The 26,447-nt window shown below is 41.2% G+C and overlaps 1 non-coding gene across 1 annotated transcript; it reads left to right on the top strand.

Moving 5' to 3' along the window:
• Positions 1-2,999: 2,999 nt before the first annotated feature.
• TRNAT-AGU (transfer RNA threonine (anticodon AGU)) lies at positions 3,000-3,073 on the top strand. Its single transcript has one exon. It is a non-coding gene; the product is annotated as a tRNA-Thr (tRNA).
• Positions 3,074-26,447: the final 23,374 nt, after the last annotated feature.

Here is a 26,447-nt window from a genome sequence, read left to right as displayed (position 1 = left end):
TTACCTTATTTTAAATGGTCTTTAGCACATGAAGAAACTCTTAACCAATTATGTTACCCTAGACTAAAGACAATGACATAATCAAGGTTGCAAGGAACACAAGAATTTCAAATATTATGGCTACACAAGGAGCCAAAGTTGCTACCTAGATGATAATTCAAATAGTTAACTAAGTTACTCAAAAGAGTAGTTATTTAAATAGGAGATTGCAAAACCCAAAAGACTTGGATTTCCAACAAAGGGAAAGAAAAAGGGAGTCATAGAGGTGAATCTAAAATGCTAGAGATGAAAAGAGAAACTTAGGAAAAATGGGATGACATAGAAAGAAAATGGAAACTTACTAAATGGTTCCATGTCTAGATGTACCTAGAAATAAAAACCTATAAACTTAAGGTTTGCTTCTATATCATTGTTGGATTAACTTGCTCAAAGTATGAGTTGATACCTAAAACCATCACTCGTAATTATGCCTTTAAGGTAGATAAAAAGAATATCCAAGTTAGTATTTGATTTTGCTATATTGGCTATATTTTCCATTAAATTCTTTGGTTAAACTTTGATGCAAAAAGACATCTGTTATCTTTTTGAATGAATGTTTCTAAATTAAAAAACTTGCTAGTTAGTTAGACTAGTTGCCTTGTTTTTGGTTGAACCATGAAAATCCCTTAGGAGAGAGAGTTACACTTGTTTTGAGGGCTTGTTGCAGAAGGAATTGATGCATGGGTGGACCATCTCCATGATCACATCAAGGAAATGATGCTAGTAAAGGTATGAGACCCAAAGGGCATTTCTCAATACACTGGTCAAAGATCGAGTAGTGAGAAGGTTGCCATAGAAATGATGCCAGTAAAGGCAAGAAACCAAGAGGGCAATGCTCAATACATTGGTCAAAGATCGAGTGGTGAGAAGGCTACCACATAAGGCAAGGTTCACTCCTATGAGACTATGTGAGTTACGGACACTTTAGATACCCCGTGTCATGGAGATTGAAATCTTCATGGCCTAACATCTACAAACATTGAAAGATCTTATTCTAGATAAAGGGTGGAGTATATGGAATGTGTTCATGGTATTTGGGCACATGTATGAAGATGCTTCGGATACAAGTCCGAGAGTAAGAGTGTAATACCAATATGACATTGCACCTTGGAGAATATACATGTAAAAATCATTGTTTGCAACTATTTTCTGAAAGATTCTTGGACTTTGTCTTTGTATACATGACCTAAGCTACATAAATAAACCTTGTTTTAAGGGGCTCAGTTAACTGAGGGGTTTCCATCACGTGGTAGATTATGAGAATTTATAAAGAGTTGAATATTATACTGACTATTGTAGGAAATTATCATAGCTCTTGACCTTGTGTTGTTTTATTGAACAAGATAAGACTTTGCCTTATGGGAAGAGGGGTCACCACATTAGCTCTCCTTCATTTCTTACTCTCTTTGAACCAAACATGATAAAAATTTGCTTCAATTTGGGTTGACTCCCATAAGCAAGGGAAAAAACACATTTCTTTTAATGTGAAGGACATTTCTCTCTTTTTTATTGGCACACATAACCCTTCTTTCCTTGGAGACAGAAGAAAATGTTTCCTCTCCAATCTTTCTTATGTTTGTAAAATTTAATCCATGGGAATTTTCAAGCCTATGTACAAAAAGTAATAACCCTTTAAAAGAAGAGTATATGTCACACTACATACACAAAACAATTTGGCTTTTAATACTCTTTTGTACTATTATAAGCATTGTTATAAGCCAGGATATGTGACTATAAGCACGATAGACTACAAAACATCAGACATACTCTTACCTACATGTGTAGATGCACTTCTACAATACATCACAACACAACTAAATCTTATTTGAGAAACAAAATAAGAACAAGAGAAACAGTCCTTTTAGATGTGCAATAAAACAAACTAGAACAAAGAAAAAAACTGTCAAAACTATGAAAGAAAGTAGAGAAAGAAAAGCAAACATCCATATTCTTCAAGGACTTGAGAGTTCAAAAGAAGATAAGTAGGAAAAAGAAGGAGAAGAAGAGAAGGGGATGAATACCTTGTTTTTTACACAAAGAAGAAGGTTTCCATCTTCCTTATCAATGCATGCAAATCACCTATACTTGGAGATGGAAAAAACTGGCTACTCTCTTGTCCTCCTTATGTATACGAGTTTTCTACCCTACATCTTGCTATTCTTTCAACACAACGACATTAAAGAATGAAAATGAATTATTTGCAAGTCTGAATGTTATCTCACTAAATGCATATCTATATTACATCTATTAGCATGTTTGTAAGCATTGTAACAGGTGTGGTTATTAGTGCGGCTAAATTCTAGATTCGGTGTGCTTTTAGATGGGCTAATAGACGTGAATATAGATGTACCCTTCAACTCTTGCGTAAGAGTGTCGGCCCTTGCATTTCTTAAGCTTTTAACCTTCTCATCTAGATCAAGCAATGACACTACATGCATGTTTCATGCATCCAAAAAGCATGGAGCCTCCTTACAATTGCATTTCAAATGAAAAGGATAGATGGATAGAATAATGAACTCTCATGATGCTTATTAATATTTTAATCTTCATTAGTGATATTTGAAAATGTTATGGGAAGTCTCATTAATTACGTCTTGACTAATGTTAGAAACCTTTGAAATAAGGGTTGATTCACACGAAACCCGTGTTGAGACGGAGCCCTGGGATACTCGATTCAAGAGTTTGATTGTGCCCTGAATGTTGTTTCAACGTTAGGCTCCGAGGTTTGGAAAAACAACTTATTGGAGACCGTAATTGAGAGATGATCAGAAAATTTGGATACGATCGATGAAACATGGGAACATATCGAGCAACAGCTGAAGAGGACGGTACATCACGCGAAAGCTTATGGACCGCGCAGGGTAGCTGAAGCCTAGTTGGACGGTATCACAGGGTGGATGCGGCCGCACTCTTTTATTTTAAAATAGAGGTTGTAAAAAAGCCGTTTCGACACAACTAAGGCTTCTGTAGCTCAGTTGGCTAGAGCACCCGTTTAGTAAGCGGGAGGTCCTGAGTTCAACTCTCAGTGGAAGCATATCTCGTCTTTTGCAACCGAGAGTATCTTCGACCTTGTCCTTCACAAACTCTCTTGCATCACGTGGAGCCCGAGTTACGAGTTAAGGCCATAACGCTGCAGTTGACTACACACATGGCAGGCCTAGGGCCTTGAATGGGTGGGTGCACACTGCAAACCTTGGTGTGCTTGCAAGCCCCTTGCTGCTTCGGCTAAGTAGGAGGGAATGAACAAATGACACATGGTACATCCATGGATCGTGCTTCATGACTATGCTAATGCTACTTATAATATCCAGGCTGACATAGGTTAAATGGAGAAGCCGACTAGGATGGAGTAGCATCTCACTAACAATCGACAAAAGGCATAGACCACAATTACAAGGAAGCAATGCAAGAAGGCAGAAGTTGTAACTATCCTTCACTCTATTCCATATTGCTTGAGTGTCCAATCTAGTCAACTTGCTAGACCTACTAGTGTGGTTGTATGTGCCACTAATGCTTCACCCTCTGGGGCTTTCAAACTAGAATGTGAAGTATGCATTCTATGGGACCAATGAAAGGAAGTCCGAAATTACCTTAAGGTGGTTGAATCCAGTGGATTTAAAGTCATGTTACAAGTTTGCTTCAAATATTTTCCTAACTCCTACTTGTTGGAAAATAGGTCAAATGATGTATACTGCATGATGAGGAGATTTGTATCCCATAAGCATAGTGAGGAGCGTGGAGAAGCTGCAAAGCTATAAAGGCATGTACTTGGTTCACTTTTCAATGAAATGCAATTGTACTTTTGTTCTTGGTCAAGAGTCAGTGTCATTATCTATACACACAAGTTTGTGGTCATGAGTCCAAGCACTTAATCTTGGAACCTCATTCACCTGTGTGATTGTCATTGTTCTAGACTATGTCTCCATGAGTTTGTTCTTTGAGTTTCAGCCTCCATAGCCATGTCCAAGTTCCATGTTTTGTCACATGGTATCAGAGCCATGGTGGGCACGGTCTAGCTTTGCTCAATGGTCTCTCAGTCCATCACAATCTATGGTCAACTCAATTCAAGAATTTGAGTTCATCTCCTACTTCATCTTCACACTCTCTACTTCTATCTACCATAGCCAACCAAACCTTGTCATCTTTGAGCTCTTGGATCTCACACTACAAGCCACATCTTTATAAACTTTCTTCTGTGGCTAGCCTCCTTAACTCTGGGCGCTTCTCCCTGGCATGTTGAACCTCGACGTTGGTCTTCCCAGAAGGCGACATTGTGTGATTTCCAAAAACAGCATAGTTTACAATGGCGTGACTGTTCGTACAGTTGTGCTCATGGTACATAGCCCAATCATGGCAGCCACCATAGGGCTTTCAAAGGTCACTAACCAAGCTACCTTCCACCACTGAAGTTTCATGCCAAATGATCCCTTCCTCTATCTACTGTAAGCAAAAAACCAGGCTGTTGCAGAAACCCTAGAGCTAGAAGCCATAGCCTTCAACATCAAGCTCCTTTCCCACTTCATTTTCTCACTCCTCTTAGTACAATGAACTCACTGCCACTCTAATCTGAGTTTGAACCCAATTCCTAGCAAGATCAACACTTCAAATTAGCAAGCAAGAACCAAATCAACCACCAATATCCAACACTAAACTCAAGGATATTATCCATTGATACTCGACTAGTGTCAGCTGACATTGATATTCTTGTGTCTCTTAACACATTGAACTACAACTCTTTTGCTGGTTTGCTGAAGTTGATCAACATGGTAGAGCTTGAACAAATAGCCAAGTTCAATGGAGAAGGCTTTCATGCCTGGAAGGAGAAAACCATATACCATCTCATGAGGAAAGACCTTTGGGATCTCTTTGAAGAAGATGATGCAGATGACAAGAAAGAAGATGCTAAAGAGGAAGATGCTGCAAAAGACTAGCCTAAAACAAAGGCATGGAAGAAGATGAACAACAAAGCTCTAGGTATTATTACTTGTGGTCTATCAGATAATGTATTACACCACATCTATGGCATTAGGGATGCAAAGAAGGCATGGGAAGATCTTGACATGATCTTTCATACAGAAGCAAAGAACTCAAAGGTAAAATTACTCATGTAGTTTTATAAGTTGGATGTAAAAGACATTTCATCTATGACTGCACACATCAATAAGTTCAAGAGCCTTAAAACTCAGCTAGCAACTCTTAATAAGAACATTGATGAGGATGAGGCAATACCAGTGCTACTTGCTAGTGTTAATCATGAATCATATGAGAATCTTGTGTCCACACGAAGTAATGTTCCTAGCAAATTTAAAAGTAAGGATGTAAAAGAAACCAGCTCAAGGGATAACCTCTTATACATCAAGGATACTTATGTAGCAAAAAGACGTGGTCGAGGATTCACCACCAACAACAACAAGGTCTGAATTAATTGTCATTATTGTGGCAAGACTAGCCATGTGGCCATGTAGCTAGTGAATGTTTCCACAATAAAAGAGCACAATACGTGTAAGAAGATCACCACCAAAGCCAGTTTATGCATGAAGAAGAAGAAGAAGATGCTTCTGCCACCATCAAAAACTCTGACAAATTATTCTAAAGATTTTTTTTGTATCTTCCCATAGTGGATATTTTCTTTCCATTAGTGGATTTTTATTGAAAAAACCATTGCCAAAAATGTAAAATTTAAAGCTTGACTTGAGTAGGCTACCCATGAGCTAGTCTCCTAGGCCATGTTATCATGTAGGGGGGGGGGGGGGGGGGGGGGCAAAAGCTAGCAAGTGTAAGAATTCATCATTTGAGGGGGGGTGTTGGAAAATAGGTCAAATGATATATACTGCATGATGAGGAGATTTGTATCCCATAAGCACAGTGAGCAGAGTGGAGAAGCTAGAAAGCTATAAAGGCATGCACTTGGTTCACTTTTCAATGAAATACAATTGTACTTTTGTTCTTGGTCAAGAGTCAGTGTCATTATCTATACACACAAGTTTGTGGTTATGATTCCAAGCACTTAATCTTGGAAACTCATTTACATGTGTGATTGTCATTGTTCTAGTCTATGTCTCCATGAGTTTGTTCTTTGAGTTTTAGCCTCCATAGCCATGTCCAAGTTCCATGTTTTGTCACACTACTACATGTGCAAACAAGATGGACATATGCAAAAGATTACCCTAAGAAGAACAAAGAATCCAAATATGAGGAGAAGGCAACTGTAATAACCCCCTCATATTCCATAGAACCACCCCTTTAATAATTAAAATTATTCAAAAAAAATTACTTCCCCCCTTGTCAACGCGCCAGTTGGCAGGAGGAAGGGGAAGTAGGAGACATCGAGTCGGAGTTGAAGAAGCAGATGGCCGAAGACGACGATCACGATGAAGATGATGATGATGTCCATGGGGAGGAGGGGCATACGTCTGCCATCTCTCTCTCTCTCTCTCTCTCTCTCTCTCTCTCTCTCCCCCCCCCACCCAACTATCTCTTTTCCCCTAGGGACATCGACTACATGGTGCTGGGCCAAATTGGCCGCCCAGATAGAAGGTAAGAAGAGGGGCCCTGTGTCACACCCCCCCCCCCCCCCCCCCCAATAATACCCCTTCTCCTTATAAACCCCCCCTTAAGCAAAGGGATACCACCTCCTTCCCCCTGCTTCCGTTGAGAGAGAGAGAGAGAGAGAGAGAGAGAGAGAGAGAGAGAGAGAGAGAGAGAGAGAGAGAGAGAGAGAGAGAGAGAGAGAGAGAGAGAGAGAGAGAGAGAGAGAGAGAGAGAGAGAGAGAGAGAGAGAGAAGAAGAAGAAGAAGAAGAAGAAGAAGAAGAAGAAGAAGAAGACTACTTTGGAAGTTTCCTTTCCTCCTCCTCTTGGAGAGGGGTCACAAATACCCTCCCTTCATTGCTATTTACACAAGAGGCAATTGGATTCAAGTGGCGTGTAGAAAATTCCAGCAAAAAGGATTGCAACAAGAGAAGAGAAGCCCCACATTCCAAGTTCTTAAATGGCCCTAAAGCGAAATTCTCACAAGTAGCTAGAAAAGGCCACAACCACGGAAGGAGGATCAGGAAAAGATGCCACCGCTAACACAAATGGGCTATTGGGTATAAATACCAACCCGTCACTCCAAACTACAATGTCTTGTCTTATGAATGGAGCGGTAGATCATAGTTATCATGGAAAATAATCATACCTTTGCATTGCATAGTTGTATAACTTGAAGGGTAGATGCATAGGTTTGGATCTAGATCATGATGGTCATGATAATTATGAATTGATTAACATTTATGGGATGTATGCAATATTCGGCTCATTAATAAGCACAAATTTTGCAAATGCATCCTAGAGTACTGATATGTAAATATACAAGCTCTTGCAAAGGATTACATAAGCCATTAAAGAGAGTTAGCTTGGATTTACATAAAGCATGACGAATTCATGTACTTGGCAATTAAAAACATAAGTCTAGTTTATGAATTTTCATAAATTCATTGAAATGAATTTTCAAAGAACGAAAGTCTCACATTGTATCATGAAATCAAGAAAACCTTCCATCTTGATTTGCGAGGCATCATAGGTAGATTTGGTTGCACTACACGATAGAAAATCATCTTAAAAGATAGATTCAAGATGCGCATATAAATTGTTAAACTCAATTGCAAGAAGCAATTCGATAGGTGAATCCCTAGATGGTATTAAAGTTAGGATTTAATTGTAAATGAACCAATTAATGCAACAATCATAGTTTTTGACATAGAATTAAATCAATACGGTCACAGATCTCTACCCTAGCAACTAGCCCGTGATAAGTCCAATAAAAATCTTAGAGGCATCATTTTAGACCATGATATAACTCAATGTTGATGCAGAAAACTCAAATGACGTATCTACATAAAAGAAAGACAACTCTCAATGTGTCATTCGACGCTTGCAATCACTCAAAGATTGCGAATGATTTTAGGTTACTATTGGCTTGGAGGAGAGATGAATGAAAGATTTCTGTCATGAAATCTTGAGGGAATGAAACCCTAGGGTAAACTTAGAAACCCTGATAGAGTTCTAAGAAGTAAAATGGTTACCAAATGATCAATTTGGATCCTAGATTGAATCATCTAGATCTTGTGATCTCAAAACAAGAAAACCTAATCTAAAGGTTGAAAAATTAGGGCAATTACTATCCAAGAATTATTGGGTATAAATTCAATTGCGTAAAGGCTCGTTCTTGTCACATAAGAATGAGGGACAGAACAAGGTATTTCTCCCCTTCACAAGGCCATTGCAATTGACACCAAGGCAAGAGAAAATCCAAAGGTTGAAGACTAAGTGTTCAAAATAGAAACTCCACACCTCAGCAAGTGTTTTGAACACTTGCCCACATTATTGTTTATGCTTGTAAATTTAGGAGCATTGTCTGTGAAAGAATTGTTTGACCCAAGCTTTCATAAGAAACTAGTATAATGAATCATGTTAAATTCATGAAGGGGCGCACCAAACCACCCCTAGTTGGCCACCAACCCTATCAAAGGGGGTTCTAAATAACCATGATGGGAATATGGACCAAACCTGCCATGAGAGGTCTCTCCATGGATTAGTTTGAACGTAGGAGGACACTTGGATGCTAGGGGGAACTCTGGCTATAAATTCCCTACCTCAGGTCCTACCCAAATGATCTACGTGACTCGAGATGGATTCTCGAGGCCCTATTACTAGTGCAAGGGCAAAAACTTGGAGGAAAATAAGATGCATCCTCACGGATTACGGGAATCATCCTTTTGGACGAGACTTGTATATTTGCTAAAATGTTACTATAAAGTTTACTTTCAAGGAACTTGTATGAACTATTTTCATGTCAGTGCATAAAATTACGTAAAGGAACATGTGACTAATGGGTTAAGGGAGTTGGTTGTATGTGTTACCACGTAAAGGAACATATGACTAATGGGTTAAGGGAGTTGGTTGTATGTGTTACCACTAATGTACCCTTAGCTAAGTAGAAAACTAATGCTGCCAAGGGAAGCGGATGGGTGAAACATTGGACTCGGGCTCGTCCTATGGTAGGGTCATCCTAGAGAACTGGGAGGCTTCTCAACATTCAAATCGTGATGACGTACTGATCTTAGTTAATGTAGGGTAGAATCCTAGCTCGTATCATTTTAGGGGACTGGAATGGGACTTTACCCTATGGGAAGAGAGGTCGAGTGATGCATCTCTCTCATTTCCCATTCTCTTTGAACCAAGTGCGATATGAGTCTATCTCAGTTTAGATGCTCTGTGCAAAGTAGATCAGCGCTAGAAGATTGTAGCATGACTTATCCATTAGAAACCTAGAAAGATTCAGGTTGATCCTAACAGGGTTGGTTGAAACACTTCCTTGCGGAGTAGACTCGAGAGTCGTTATCTAACACACCCTGTGACATTCCGTGGGAGTGCCAGCCAGCGTCTTTTAGATCAAACTCCTAATGGACTACTAAAATGTGTTGCGACCAAGGCATGTTACAGCAACAGAGAAGCATAGTAAGTTGATACAAGCTAAGGTGATGCAAATGAATAAAGAGAAACCTAAGGATGAGAAGATGCAACTGTGGGAGCTTCTCGCTTGACTGCCAAGACCCATTGACCGCTGATTATTTCAAGTGTTTCAAGCGAAGTGCAATGGCTACCTCTCACACCTATGAGTGTAGTGAGCTCACCTTCATGCTCGATCGAGTTGCCTCCTCCATCAAGCTCTTTAGTAACTCTACGATCCACGATGCAAGCTCAAGCAATTTTGATCCTCAAGATTCAAGCTTCGTTGCCACGTGCAAGACAAGAGAAAAGAAAAGAAGAGAAGAAGAAGATAGAAAAAGATGGAGAGCTTCTCCACCACGGTCCCTCACCCTCACACACTCACTCCCTCACACACTCTCTCTCAAAGCACAAGCACAAGCAAGAACAAGAAGAGGAAGAACAACAGAGCTAGTTTTGGCCACATACAAGAATGAGCTTCTTCATTCACTTTTGCCTTTTTATACATGCCTTGCTCCTCTTTGGGCACCTATCCCTTTTTTACATGATCAGCTATTTTAGCCTAGGTCATCTTTCTCTATTCCCTTCCTATTTACATGGTTCCTTTACCCATGCCCATCTACATTTACAAGTTACACAAGAGGGAGCCTGGTGCTCTTTTACAAGGACTTAGGGTGTGCTTTTATACTTAAAATGTGACTTTTCCCTTTTACACTTGCCCTACACTTTTAAGTTTGCTTCTTGTGCTTTTGGCTCTTTTCCTCTTGTTTTTTTCATTCGGTTGCCTTTTTCCACTCTATCCTTGTGTCTTTTTAAATTTCTTTGCTTTCTTTGCACTTTCTTTTCATCGACATCAACATTATCCCTCCAAGTGCACGTCCCATGGCACTTGTTGGCAAGGGCTCGAGTGGTTGAAGGTTTGCCATGTGGGTCGATGATGGGGCTTTGGGGAGATTAGCTATGGAGAAAAAGCATTAAAAAATGGATGAGGTTTTGTGGAGTCCGAGGATAGATTGAGTGGATAATGGGGGTCTCTGATGTCAATGGTTTATCATGGGTTGCCAAATGTACTTGAAAAGAAAAAGGAAGTACACTACCTAGGGATGTGTCTACCTCATTGTGTAATGCATGGTGTGTGTGCTAGTGAAACTGGGAGTTGGGACCTTAGGAAAGCCTGTGGTATTGCCCCATACTTGAGGACCCAGTTCATGTACAAGGGGAGGTGCTGTGGGTGTGACTTAGGGAGACAGGTCTAACCATAGGCGAGTTGGAGCTCCCTAGGTGTGTCTTGCCCCCTTGATGTGCCCTAAGTATGTAAAGTGGGGGAAGGGGCTAGGGATATAATTATCCCTAGGTGCAATGTTTGTGGCACCCTGATGGTACATGAGAATCTCATTTCATCCTTTTCCTATGCTTTGTCTTTGTCTTTTTTTTTCTTTTTATTGTTTTTAAATCTTTTTTTTACATTTGATACATGGGGAGGGAGTACGCTAGATGCCATCCCTATGCTCTTCAAGGGCTATACTAGAGCAGGCCTAAGGGACTTGTTAAGGAAGGGTCTACTTTGTAGGTAGCCCTTTATGCTAACACATACGTTCAAAGGAGTCATTGGTAGGAAGGGGTGGCTTTACTAGTGAAACAACTATCATTCATATCTTCCAGGGAGGCAATGCAAAAAGAAGGCAGGAGCATGTCCCTCATCATCAGGCTATTGCACAACTATCAATACTTGGATTTAGATTTAAAAAGAGTGGCGAGAGTCAGGCTTCTTCTATCGTGCGATTTTGTTTGAGAAAAATCCTAAGTACCCTAAGATAATTACATTCGGTAATAAAGGTGGGGTCAAAGCAAGACGAGAATTGGTTGAGGGAGTGCGTGATGGATGGATGAATGTACCATTTAGTGAAGATTAGGCATTCCACTAGGCTTTCTACATTCACATTGTAGATTCTTGGAAATTCATACTACTTGCTATGCATATCCAAGTTTTAATCTACCCCTATTCTCCATGGATAAGGCATTTTGGTATGTTGCCACAAAAAACCATCCAAGCATCAAGGTTGGTGTCCTAGACGCATCGGTGCCATTGTGGTTGGGCTTTGCATCCCCATTGATGGTGTTCGAAATCTCCCAAACCTTATCTTTCCAATAATTTGCGGGCTCTCTCTGCCTTGGGGAAGTTCCTATATGTATATCCTCTACATCATGTGTGTTCAATGCCTATTTATAAATATCTTTATTTGTGAATTTTTTAAAATAAAATATAACCCTTTTCTATTCAATTTATAAATAATCTCTTTATATTACACCTTTTTGTATGTAAAAAATGTATAAAAATTGTATTTTAAAAATACCTTATTTTTAACCCACGTGATGCACAGATATATTCATGAGTAACTTACCCAAGATCTCTACCACCTTACGGGGTATCTTCTTCTTTCCTCTATCCACTTGTTCATGAGCCTTTGTGCGATCATGATCACTTGCTTCACCACCTTTAGAGATACAGCTCTATCTAAGGAATGAGGGTAGTGGAAGGAGAACTCAAAGGGAAGGCTTTGGTTTTTCCATTGCTCCCAAACAACCAATTCTTAGGCCTAGTTTACAAGGTAGCATTCCTCCCTTTGTGAAATCTAGACCTTAAGAACTTTTTGCGGCTTAGCTTGGAGTCTCCTTTGTGCTAGCTCCACCTGTGCTTTCTTTCCACAACCCTCTCAAGGGCAGCCTCCTCACCTTGCTCTTCTTCTTGAGTTTGCACCTGCTATGGGGGACTCGGCACTTGCAACTATTCTTCTTTGTCTTGGCATTACCCATTTGGCCCTTCTTCACTTGATGGTTCCATTGGGATTGCAATGGGTGGTTGAGCTAGTTGTTTTGGCTCACCAAACCCTAATTCTTCTAGCTCCCTAATAGAGAACCCAACCTAGCTTAGGTAGTGTCATTGTTGCTCCATGCTTAGGCTGGTGCTCTCTTTCGGCACTCTTTCATGGAGGCCATATCTCAAGGCTCATCTTGTAAGTTCTAGCTTCCTCCGTAGTCCTTCCATGGTATCTTCACCCTTGACTTGGACCACATGCATGATTGTGTTCAGAAAGGCTTATTGTTGGACCTTGAGACCTGCCTCCACTACTTTCACCCTTTCCAGTGCCATGATTCCATTCGCTTTATGCCAAGGTGAGGTGTTCGATGAGGTCTCTGAGTCTTCCAACGGTCTCTTCTTCCCATGCCCTAGCCTTTTTTCTCATCCTCTCTATGCCCTGATTCTAGCCTTTTTGCTCTGAGAGGGACACTTGAAGTTGGTTTTCCATTTCTGTCAATTCTTTGGCTGCCACTTCATCTCTTTGTGTCTTAGCCTCATGCAGTTCCTTGAGCAGCTCTTCCTTTTGTTGTTTCTCCTTTCTACACTCTATATAGACTTAGGTATCCTAACCCAGTGAGCTCATCTCTAACCTTCTTTAGCTGGTCAAGGTACTCTTGCATTTTCTCATTCTGCTACAAGAGGGCCAAGAAGTACCCCTCTAGCATCACTGGTTCTCCTCTTTCCTCATTGTGGGGCTCTCGTGCGATCTTCTCCTCCATTTTCCCTTCTATTGTCCGTTTTGGATTCTAGCTCTTTCCTCAAATCGCTTTTCTACCTTTTCTAGGTGCCTATTGGACATGTTTTTTTGAGTTGGTGGGACAATAAATTTTCTTTTTCTATTTCCAACTTTTCTAGTGCTACCTTCCTCTCCTCTTTTACTCTTTCCAGCTAGCCTAGTAGCTCTCAAACATACTCATCATATTGTGTTGACCTTAGCATGTCCGAGGGTATGAACATAGTTGAGGCCTCCACCTTGGCTTTCTTTGGGTGTTTTTTGAATTCAACGTCCACAACAGCAGGACTCTTTGTTCCTAGTTCAAGGGCTCCTCCACTGGGTGCTGGTCCAAGCTGCTACACCATGTTAACTAGGTATTGTACCCAAGCCATCATGTTGCTTTGGTCCACTATTGCATCCATGGTCTCTTTGGTGGTAGTAGCGGTGGCAACCATGACAAGTGGGGGTGGTTCCAATGGGTCCTTCCCTTTGTCTTCCACCATGAGTCCTCTAGCCACTTTTGTTATCGTGGAGCTAGTCCATGGCATGTCATTTAAGCTCCTTTTAGCTATCTCTTTGGCATGGGAGGATTGCTTGCCCAATAGCCTGATGGTGAGATGCATCTACTCATCCTCTTCCCTCCTTATTCTTTCCTCCTCTTGCCGCTTCTTCCTTCATTCTTCCTTTGTGTTTCAAGACTCTTATTTTTCCTTTCACAAGTGTTCCTTCTCTTCTTCTTGCTTCTTCTTCTTGCTTGGAATTTTTAGTAAAATTTTCTTCTGGTCCCCTTGGCTTGATGGGACCAAACCCTCCCCACCTTGCTCACTCATGATCCTTTCATTGGATCCCTCCTATTGCTACTGAGGTTGGAGTTGAGCCCCCTTCTTTCTTGAGGTTTGCTATGCCTTCTCTTTTTGTGGCTTGCTCACTTCTTTGTTTGCCACCTTTCTTGCCTTTGGAGACGTTGATGGGACTTTTGGGACTGGGGAGAGGTGCTACCCTTGGATGGGAGATCTCTCTAGAGTCTTCCCTACTTATTCTTCCCTTTCCATTTCTCCCATGGCTTCTTGGATGATGGCAGTCAGCACCCCTCCAAACCCTATCAGGGATGCTTTTGATGCATGTGTCTTCTGGTCTGAATCAACTATGGTGGCCGATGACTCACCTCATGTAGGTCTTTGACTCGATGACAATGCCTTAACTGATGACTCAATCGTCTTGTGGAAGTAGGCATTTAGATTTATTTTGTTTAGGTCCCTTGTTGCGATACTCTCAAGCATGGGCACTAGGATCCGAGCAATGAGGGTATTGTATCGGGGAGATTGCAGAACAGGGCATGCGCCATCTTTTCCTACAACTAGATAGCAGGGTCAGGGATGTCTACTAGACTGATAACATCATTAGTGTGTAGATTACTATTTTGGGGCTGAGCACAACCTCTATCCATTTCGATGAGCTTTCCTTCCTAACGGTCACTGTGCCACTGTTCTTTCTTGCATCGAGCATTTGTAGGAACTCTGTGAACGTGCTGCGGTCAATTTTCTAGCCAACCTTCTCTATATATCTGTGGAGATTGGATTAGTCAACTATTTTTCTCACTGTACCTTCCTTGTTCACCAACTCTCCCAATTTGTTGATATGCTGTGGTAGTTTAGGTGGTTGTAGACTTGTGTTTTAGTTGCTGCTTGGTACATGTTGTGCTCTTCCTCTAAGAATGAAAGTTGGCGTGCCATCTCAATTTCCTATTATGGCACAATAGCTTACAATGAGCTCATTTGAGAGTACCTTTTGCAAAAAATAAAAAGTTTAAGATAAAAAATTATTGAATGGTGTGATGTCCCAATAAGGAATGGAAAAATTTTATACTTCGAGCAATCCACACATTCGAAACATGAATTCCATAAAACATTTTTTCCAAGTACAAGTTCCCTTCATTCACCCTTTCTGCTTGTGAACCTTTTTTTTTGCTTATGAGGTTTGATTTGAAGTTTAGTTTGAAGTTTTGAAGTTCAAGTCATATTTTCTTTTCCACCTTACCTCCTCCCCCTCTAGAATGATGAAAATCCTTCCTAGGATTGGAAGATGAAAGGTTAAGGACATGAAACACTTGCTTGATGTGCTTTATTTCTTAATGAGCCAAGCATAGAATTGTGGGTTATACTCTAAGTGAGGGTGACGGTCCATGTTTTGAGGCCTAATGTCTATGTGTGTAATGTAGGTTAGGATGTTGATTAGAAAGTCTCCAGAGTTCATCCTATTGATGACATGTAGTTCTTCCTCACAATCCAAATAGGGATGGGCCATAACATGTTCCTCTAAAGGTCATTTACGCATGATGGCCAATACTTTGAATGAGGTAGGAGCCACATAGGTTGGATCGTACTAAGAGGTTTTGATTACACGTCTCTGCTTGGCATTGGTCATAATTTGGTAGCCCTCTTGTTTCCATTAGAGACACAGAGCATACCATTTTTGCACAAAGGAAGAGTCAGACTAGTATAACCATTTCAGTTCTTCTAGTTCTTGGGTTGTTGCAGAGACTTTCCTCTTGCTATAGGAGGTGAGAAACTGTTGTTTGAGAGCTTGCTCTTGAGAAATATCACTGTCAATCAGGGCCGTGGCCACCTCAGGAAACGTGACAAACATGAAATCATATTCCTCCCAAGTGGATGGCAAGGAGCACACTTCCATTGCTAATGGTTCATCAAGGAGGCCTAAATCTAATTGTTTGTAGATTCTAGCAAATGTGATGAAGGTAGCATCCAAGCATTTGATGTAGGTGATCGAGTCATCCCTCATATTCATGGCTAGGTCCGAGGCTAAAGTAAGGATGGATTTCCACTTATAGGAGGGTCGAAGGCTTGTAGAGGAGGTTGGGGTGGTTTGGTTGAGCTGGATAACTCCACTACTGATACCTGCCTCCTATGTTGTTCAATGGGGTGTTTGTTGGCCCCTTGTGCAATGGATTGGTCTTGTGGCTCAGTTGATGTGCTGCTTCCTACTTGTGGAGAAATTGGAATAGCAAAAGTATTAGGTTGAGCTGGTTCACTTACAGCAGCTAATCACAATTTTGGTCGATAGACTTGTTGGAGCTTGATGGGTTTGGTTCCTTATGGGTCTGTACATTTCTCATACCTAGTTGGTTTACAGTCTTGTAGGGATGCCTTTGAAGGAGGTGGTTGAGGGACACGCATGCCACTCGTGGTATGGGGCAACCAAATCCAAGTGTTGCCTTCGTAGTAGCTTTAAGTGAGCAATAGGGCTTTGGGCACCCATCATGGCTTGACCATTCGTCAGCTCCTATAATGTAGCCATGTCTCCTAGACCAAGGGCATGAGATTTTAGGATTATGAGTTTGTGTAGATTGACTTCTTGATGATTGCAATAGTCATTTGGGTACCCATCTGAGCTATTGCTTAATGGCTTTGGATGGAGTTGCCGGTGATTGCAGCCGGTTGGTTGCAATGGGTTAAGATAAGTCATGACCCCCCTCCTTAGGCTTGGCCCTAAGTTGCTCTATTGATGGCATTGCTATCTTAGATGGATCCACGTTGCCCTTGTTGAAAACCATCACTAATTGAGCATTGCCAATGGTGAGGTGAATGCACTACTAGTTGTAGTCGACATTGGAATGTGCTTACTTCTTGAATGCACATCCTAGCAGTGTTGAGATGGCAAGCTCAACACGTGAAGACATTGATGATGGACCGCTTGCCTAGTACAAGTGACCTCACGACCATTTGCTAATTCCACAAGTAAAGTAGGTGCATCTATTGTGGCTATCCCTAATATTTTTGCACGAATTGGTGGAATGAAGGAATGTGTACTGCCACAGTCAATCAAGGTTTTGAAGCTTTTACCTTGATATTCTAATGGAGTTTGAATCATTGAGAATTGGCGATTTGGATCCTTCTTGTGAAGAGTGGTGTGAACCATTGCCCCTCACAATGTCAGCATCCATGGATGGATCTTATTCATTGTCCAGCTCCTTGTTGGAAACACTGGAGGTTCTCCCTCTGGCCATAATGGTGGTTCCTTGGCCATGAGCAGCTTTGTTTTGAACTTGGAATTTCCTTTGGCAATACCCTTTGCCAAGCTTGGGACACTCCCTCTAGAAGTGTCCGGGCTCGTTGCAATGGAAGCAACGTGGGTTGCGATCATTGCTTTGTGTTGGAACAAAGTTATTGACAGCATTGACTCTAGTTTTCTTTCTTCGGCTGCCCTAAACTGACCCTGTGCTCTCTTAGTCTAAGCCTTAGACATGCCCTTATTCCGATCTTTGTAGGGCCAAATCCTGTTGTTCCTTGGTTTGGTCTGCACCTCTTGTATTATTGGAGTAGCTCAAATGAGTGCGTCTTGTAGGTCCGTTGGGCGCATTGATTCCAATCGAGTGTTTATGGGTGGATTCAACCCAACACAGAATTTTGACACCTATTGTGTCATATCCATTGGGGGTGCATACTTTAGGAGTGAAACGAACTTCGAATACTATGCTTCAAGGGATAATCCTAGCTGCTTCAAGTCATAGAATTCATTCATCTTTTGTGTGCGGTAGGCAGGTGGCAGATACCTCCCTCGCACAGCTTCCTTAAGCTTATCCCAAGTGACTGTCGAGATCGCTTGGTCTCTGCACCACTGTTTCCACCAAAGTCTCACTTCGCCTATAAGCTTAAGTTTGACGAGCATGGCTTGGTTAATAGGTGCAGTTCTTGCTGCCTCAAAATAGTCCTCCATGTACTCATCAATCCAGATCTCGGCGTCGGCTTGAATAGTCCTTCCCTTGGCATCAAACTCGAGTGGCTTAATTTGTTTGAGAAGGAATTTCTTCTCTTGAGCCACAGCTGGACTTAGTGCAGGAGTTGGATTTGGAACTTGCGCTTGGGGTTGCGTCTGAACAATAAGATTATTTACGTTAACATCTTATCATACATTCTCATATTACGTTAATATGACTAGCACAGCTTTTTAGCTAAGTGATTTAATCACTTAACACCTTAGCTAACATTTATGATCAAGATAGACAATTGTAAAAAGTCTTATTTATTCATGAGGGTATACCCCTTTGAGTACATTTATTTTGGATAAGTAGGATAGGATGATTGATACATCATTTTGGGGAAAATAGGATTGTGTTACAATCGGTACATGGACATAATAATAATATGGAGTGGGGTCATGGATTTTCAGGAAATGGTAAGTAATAGGAAGCTTGGGGTATCCCTTCCTTTGATACCCATTCTTCTCATAGCGCCCTAACACTTTGATTCTGTCAGAGCAGAGATCACCTAGGTCACTTCTTCGTAGACATACTTGTTCTACTTGACTTGCCGACTGCCAACATGCAAAGTTACATTTACGTAAGCTTTGAAAAAGATGAACAGCTTCATGATCTTTAAATCCTCCATCCACTTGATTCTCTTCAAGTTGGTCTGAAGGTACACAAGTCGGTGGGCTGCTATGTAGTATATTCCTAAGTCTCCCATCCATCTCCACTCCGTATACAGAGGCGAAGGATTATAGATGTGCTCCAAAATATTCATCATGCCAAGCCTCTGATGATAATTCGAAGTATGCATTGCCATCATGAACATGACCTGGAACACCAAGAACTTGCTCCATGCTTTGTGACTCTGCAACCCAGCATCCATAAGTGAGTAAAGAAATGTTTTCAACAAAAAACACTGCTCTATTCTACTCATCTTCCCCTATTTATCCCCTTATTCCCTTTATTTTCCTCCATTAAGTTTCCTTATAATCTTTAGATCTCGTTGGTTCGCTCTGATACCAACTGTAACGTGTCCGCTTATCCACTTGTGGGACACGTCTTAGCAGCCCATCGGGAGGGAGGTCTAGAAAGTGCCACCTGGCACTCGCAAGGAATGTCACAAGGTTTGCGATCTAGGTCTTCTCCAGTCTGCCCCGAAGCGGAAGTATCCGACCGTTCACACTTAGGACCGACTTGAAGTCAAGGTTTCCTTCCTATCAGCCAAGTCTCTAGGAAGTAGCTAGAGTCGAGCTCTAAATGAACCACTTTGCGTAGGAACAACAGAGTCGAAGCGGATTTATGCTGCACTTGGTTCATGGAGAATAGGAAACGAGAGGGATGCAAAGCTCAACCTTTTTGCCCATAAGGCATAGTCCCATTCCGCTCCCCTAAAACAGCATAAATCTGGATTCTAACTCTACTGACTCTAGGTCTTCGCAGTATCGATATCACGTCTTTTGAGAAAATTTCCCAGCTAACCGGGACCACCCTTCCATAGGATGGAACCAAGTCATGTCCACCACACTTTCCTCGGGTTGCTTAGTTATCTAATTACCTACCACATTATGTTTGACATGCAAAAGCAACTTCCTTAATTAATCAATTTAAACACAGGTTCCTTCACGCAACTTAGGCACTGACAAAAAAACAATGTCAAGCAAGTTCATTTTTCAAATATCTGATCTTTATTTAACATAGTCATGGAATACATCAAGTATCATGCCCGAAGGCTATCCCAGCAATCAATAGGATTGCTGCTCCAAGTTTTGCCTGTAGACTAGTACACGGGCCTCGAGATCCCATCTCGAGTCACGTCGGCCTCTCGTGCGGGATCCGGAGGCAAGGAATTTATGGCCAGAGCCTCCCTTGGCACCCAAGCATCCTCCTGCTCCAAGCAACACCCACGGAGAGACCTCTCGCGGTGGGTTCGGTCCATGTTCTCGGCGTGGCTAACAACCCCCTTGGATAGGGCCAGACAGGCAGTTCGAGGTAAGTGAACCTACCTCTCCCTCCAGGCTATTAACCTGAAGCATTAAGTGTTTGGATTTTAATTTAGTTCCTTGAGCAAAGAAGTTCAAACAATGTACCTAAGTGTACAATCACGATCATTTCTGTGGTCATGTAATATCCCCCCTCCCCCCCCCCCCCCCCCCCCCCCCCCCCCCCATGAGAACCCCCCTCCCAAAATTTTTAAATTTTTTTGAGAGAAGGGGGGCATGCAGCCCCCCAGATGGCAGGAGGCACCGTCTTCCCCTCCCATAAGCCACCTTCCCCCCCACCTTATAACAACACCCCCTTCCCCCCCCCCCCCCCCCCCCAGTGGTCCGAACAGTGGCTCCTCCTCCTCCGCTTTAGCAACAACACCCCCCTCCCCCTCCCCCCCCATGACAGAAGGCAGCGGCCCTTTCATCACTGATACAGCCCCCCCTTTCTCGCCTTCAGAAGCGCTTTTCCCCCCCTCGTACATTACAGTGCCCCCTAGCCGTGAAGAAGAAGAGGGAGAGAGAGGAGAAGAAAAGAAGAAGAAGAAGAAGAAGAAGAAGAAGGAGAGAGAGAAGGAGAAGAATAAGAATAAGAATAAGAAGGAAGAGAAAAAAGGAGAAGAAGAGGGGGAGAGAGGAGAAAGAAGGAGAAGAAGAGGGAGAGAGAAGGAGAAGAGTTATGCATGTTTAAAGTCACATTGATTGGCTTTAGATTCCTTGTGGATCCTCGTACCACTTCCTTCTGCCAAGGCAAGAGCAGCCAATTTACCTCAAGGGTTGCAAGACCAAGAATGCACAAGGATGGTACCCAAGAGACGAGTTACAAGGAGCACAAGTGCTGAAGTTGCAAATGGAGCTAGGAACATATCCAATGCAAGCGGAGACATGAATACCACCAACCCTCCAGCAACTATAGCTCATATCCAGGTTGTACCATGGAGCCCCAAGACGAACATCAAGGAAAAGGGGATTCTATTGCAAGAAAATCTATCTTATAACATCAACAAGCTTTTATTTCATTCTTTTGATGACCAAAACAAAGAAAACAACAAATCTTCATGTAGCATCATAGAAAATATCTCCCACGAATTTGATAGAATCAACCATAATCTTCAACATCTTCATAGAATCCATCAATAGAACAAAGAACCTAGAAGAATACACCATTTTTGAATGGAAATCAATCACATAGTATTCATCTTCAATGCCTTCATAGTTCTCTCTCTCAATCTCTCATATACAGTTGCACTGTTTTTATAGAATTGGCTATCTCTGACTCTCTCTCCCTCCCTATCAATAGTACATCATCTGACTCTCTCTCCCTATCAATAGTACATCATCTCCTCACTAAAATACTCTCATAATAATTCTCAATAATCCTTCTTAGGTTGTGGATGCACCTCCCAAGAGGTATGTCTGATATGAAGAGGCACCAGAGCCACTACAGTGTCCCTTCACGGCTCACTACTGTCACTGTCACTTCACTCTTCTCTTCAGTATTTAGCAACTGCTTCTTCCATTTGTTTTAGCTCTTTTGAACTTAGATTCATCCTTTTCAAAAGTTAGAAAACTTTCCCAAAGTCACACATACTTTCTACAGAACACTTATAGAAGGTCTACAGAACAGTACAGTACAGTACCAGAGCAGCTACAGAACAGTTATAGAGCAGAGACAGAGGCTCTACAGAAGATCATAAGAACCTCATAACTCATACTCAAACCATTCCAAACCATCAAAAACTATTCAATAAGCTTCCAAAAGATCTCAATCTTCATCAATCATCAATCCATGCTTCATACAGAAGAAAATCAGAACAAAACAGAAGCTATACAGAAGGTATACAGAACTAATCAGAACCTCAACAGAACCTATCATAACATCATAGAGCTTCATATCTATACTGAAAATCATCATGAAATTCCAAAAAATAATCAATATCATTCAAAACACTCTCAAATACTTCCATTAACAATCATACATCACTCTAAATCCATAAAAAATCAATCATTTAGTCCTAAAAAACAACAAAAATCAGTCAAAAATTCAATCTTTTTCCACTCTCAACATATCTCCACACTTAGAAAGGAAGCGTCCTCACGACCTAAGGAAAAGAATAATGTAAGTTCACTAAAGAGCTCAATTTTAACTTCCGTAGGATCTTCAACAATCTCTCCAAACCACGACCCCAAATTATCACCTGTATTTGATAGAAAATACTACTAAAGGAAACTTCATTATTCATTAACTCACTTGATAATCATTTAAAAAGTCATAACAAATTTGTAAAGGATATAAGAGGTTCACCTTCAGCTTTCCATCATAGGCTTTCCATCCACCATCAATAGTTTGAAAAGAGCTCTCGAACAAGTTATTCAACGAGCATGAACTCATCACATACAATTATTACAACACACACACAAAACACTAACACAACCATCTGAATGACACCTCTAAAAAGAGAGAGATATATCATTAAGAATCATCCAAAATACATTGCAAATGCATCAATGAAGATGATCCCTTTTGAAGGCTTGGTGGTTTCGAAAACGATCCATGAAGAAGGACTGTTGAGAGGGGAAAAAGACTGAATTTTTGACTGAATTTTGTTGTTTTTGAGGTTTGAATGATTGATTTTTGATGGATTTAGAGTGATGTATGGTTGTAAGGGAAGTATTTGAGAGTGTTTTGGATGATATTGATTATGTTTATAAGTTCATGATGATTCTCAGTGGAGATATGAGGTTCTGCGATGTTCTGATATGTTTTGATTGGTTCTGTATACCTTCTGTATAGCTTCTGTTTTGTTCTGATTTTCTTCTGTATGAAGCATGGATTGATGATTGATGAAGATTGAGATATTTTAAAAGCTTATTGAATAGTTTTTGAGAGTTTGGAATGGTTTGAGTATGAGTTATGAGGTTTTGATGACCTTCTGTAGAGCCTCTGTCTCTGTACTGTAATTATACTGTAGCTGTTCTGGTGTTGTACTATGACTGTTCTGTAGATCTTCTGTAGGTGTTTTGTAGAATGTATGTGTGACTTTGGGAAAGTTTTATAACCTTTGGAAAGGATGAATCTAAGTTCAAAAGAGCTAAAACAAGTGGAAGAAACAGCTGTTGAAGACTGAAGAGAAGACTAAGTGACAGTGACAGTAGTGAGTTGTGAAAAGACACTGTAGTGGCTCTGGTGACTCTTCATATCAGACATACCTCTTGGGAGGTGCATCCACGACCTAAGAAGGATTATTGAGGGTTATTATGAGAGAATTTTAGTGAGGATATTATGTACTATTGATGGAGAGAGAGAGAGTCAGAGATAGTCAATTCTATCAAAACAGTGTAACTGTATATGAGAGATTGAGAGAGAGAACTATGAAGACATTTATGAAGACATTGAAGATGAATAATATGTGATTGATTTCCATTCAAAGATGGTGTATTCCTTTGTGTTCTTTGTTCTATTGAATAATTTTATGAAGATGTTGAAGATTATGGTTGATTCTATCAAATCCGTGGGAGAAATCTACTATGATGCTGCATGAAGAATTGCTATTTTCTTTGTTTTGATGATCAAAAGAATGAAATAAAATCTTTTTGATGTTACAAGATAGATTTTCTTGCAAGAGAATTCCATTTTCCTTGGTGTTCCTCTTAGGGCTCCATGTTTTTGGTGCGCAGCCAGGAAAACTTGCCATCAACAAGCACCAAAAGAGGCTAAAAATGAAGGAAATGGCATTGCCAGGAAGAGAAGAATTCAATGGATGTTTGTAAAGTTCCTTCTTCCACTGAAGAGTTGAAATTTATTATTATCAAAGCCACTTTCCACAAGAATTTCATCCCACAATGGTGGAAACATATCACCATTATGATGCATGCTCTATGTGGTGACCTGTTTCCTCTTCCTGTTGAAGCAGCAGAAACTTGCATCTTGGTGGCAAACTGTTTGGGAACAAACTGAAGAGCAGAAATAAAGAGAATGACCATCCATGGAAGATTTGGCATTCATTGAAAAGTTTTCAGACATCATCAAGTGGGAGATTGTGAAGAAGCTTCAGGAGACTTGGTCTGTAGAGGTTCACGAAGACAAGAAGGAAAAAAGTTGGAATTTGTTCGTGGATGCTCAACAGCAAGATACATGGGATGCTTGGTGCATTGATAATCTTCTGTTTGTCCAATTAGCAACCCACTGGAAGTTGGTAGACAGAGTGTTTTTCACAACATACGCTATTGAAACCCTTAGAAGCTGGCATTATTATAATGACGCAACAATGATCCTAAGAAGAATGAGTTTTGATACTTTCAGAATAGAATATATTCCCCTTTGTAGTGGTTTGAAAGCTGAATTCAAAGATGTTGAGAAGAAGGAAGTAGAGGAGATGTTGGCCAGAGAATCTATCAGAGACTAAAGCCTTCTCTGATACTATCCTGTTGAGTCCAAACCAACTGGTTGAAGCCAACCCCCTGATGAATGACGCAATAAAGAGACAAGCATTGGAACAAGTCCAGAGGTACGTGAGAAGAGAGAATGCAAAAATCAAAGCTGAGAACGAGCTCACAACAGAAGCCTCCTTTGACGCCCTAAAAGCACTCTTTACAGAAGTCCCCATGGCAACTCAAGGTCCCCTTCCTAGTCAAATTCATCCTGGAAATATTGATGACAGGCCAGCAAATGTAGTCCCATTGCCAGTTTTTAAGGGAGAATACAATGAAGACCCTGATCTTCATGTAGAAGAATTCATGGTAGCATGTGTGGCTAACAATACCAGAACCCGTGAGCATTAGTTAGCAATATTCCCTGCCACTTTCAAGGGTGCGGCATTTCAATGGTATGAGAGAAGCAATAGGAACTTTTGGCACATGGGATGACCTAAAGTTGGCCTTCCTCACTAAATTCAGATGTGAAGGTTTTCAAGAGCGGATGCGAGAGGAGTTCATGAATCTAAGTCAGTCCTCTGGAGAAAGAGTAGAAGCTTATGTCTCGCGAATGGAATCCATCCTGAAGAGATAGACTAATCATCATCTAGACGAAGGTATCTAGAAAGGCGTATTTCTCAGGGGCCTACAACCAGAAGTTTGCAAGTTCGTGGAATTGTGAAGACCAATCAATTTGCAAGCTACAGTGGAAGGTGCAAGATTGTATGACGAAGTGAAAGCAAGGCTGTCAATGACTCCAGGAAGGGGAGTCTTACCTCCTCCTATGCCTGGAATGGTATACCCATGTATGTCATGATTGTGGGAGAGAAGGAAGGAGTCTCACTTGTAGCTTTCTCACTTACACAATGGGGGAATACACACAAAGGTGGAGGCTGAAAAACAGTTTTCCTCTTCTTAGTTGTGTAAGCCAAAAAGAACTCTAGTACAAAGAAATAGAAGAACCCTATATATGGGTCTCAAACCAAACTCAACTAACTAAGGTGGCATACTAACTGAGCCATGAACTAGAGTAGATAAGGATAGCTATCATCTAGCTATTATTCATGGGCGGTGTACCAACCGCATCTGCAGCTAACAAGTCGGTGACATAAATGCACAACGGTCACCCTGGCATATCACGAGTGGAGCTCGATATCTCAACACTCTCCCTCGAGCTCAATCCCAATTCCTGCACACTAAGCAGGTCTATGAACTTGCGTAGCTTCTCTATGCCCAATGCCTTCATAAATATGTTAGCTACTGATCCTCTGTGCTGACATAAACTAGATCAATAAGACCTAGTAAAACCCTCTCCCGCACATAGTGATAATGCACCTCAATGTGCTTTGTTCTAGCATGATAGACTGGGTTATTTTCCAAGTGTATACTACTCATATTGTCACAATAAATGACAATTGGCCCATCTGTAGGCTAATGCATATCATAAAGTAGCTTATGCAACCAAGCTACCTCACATGCAGCCATTGATGTGTCCCTGTACTCAGTCTCTGTGCTCGACAAGGCAACTGTAGGCTGTTTCTTGCTGCTCCAAGTGACTGCAACACTCCCAAAAGAGAACACATATCCACTGGTAGATTGTCTATTAGAAATACTACCATCCCAATCAGCATCAGTGTATCCATGCAACTGTATCTGAACCCCAGTCTCATAAAGTAGTCCATACTGCAATGTGGACTTCACATACCTGAGTATACATCTAGCCGCATCCAAATGCGGTTTCCTTGGAGCCTACATAAACTGACTTACCAATCCAACAGCATAGCTCAAATCTGGCCTGGTAATAGTCATATAAATCAAACTTCCTACTATGCGTCTGTACATAGTAGGGTCTTCCAGAAGCTCACCTGCATTTGTGCTCAGCTTCACATTCTGCTCCAAAGGAACTGAAATAGGATTACGGCCTGTTATCCCATATTTGGACAGCATGTCCAATCCATACTGCCTCTGCAAGAGCCGTATCCCACTTGGTGATCTAATCACTTCAATGCCCAAGAAATAACGCAGCTCTCCCAAATCCTTCATCTCAAACTTCTGCTTCAATAGCATTTTCACATGAAGGATATCTTCATCATTGTCACCTGTCATAATCAAATCATCAACATAAATGACAAGTAGCATAATACCTTTCTCAGTTTTTCTCACATAAGGGAGAAATCTGCCTT

The sequence above is a fragment of the Lygodium microphyllum genome, chromosome 22 (genome assembly GCF_053477565.2).
Source record: "Lygodium microphyllum isolate KBCC chromosome 22, Lygodium_microphyllum_v1.1.10, whole genome shotgun sequence".
Taxonomy (NCBI): domain Eukaryota; kingdom Viridiplantae; phylum Streptophyta; class Polypodiopsida; order Schizaeales; family Lygodiaceae; genus Lygodium; species Lygodium microphyllum.
The sequence above is the reverse complement of the archived record's forward strand: the minus strand, read 5'-3'. Positions and strand labels throughout refer to the sequence as shown.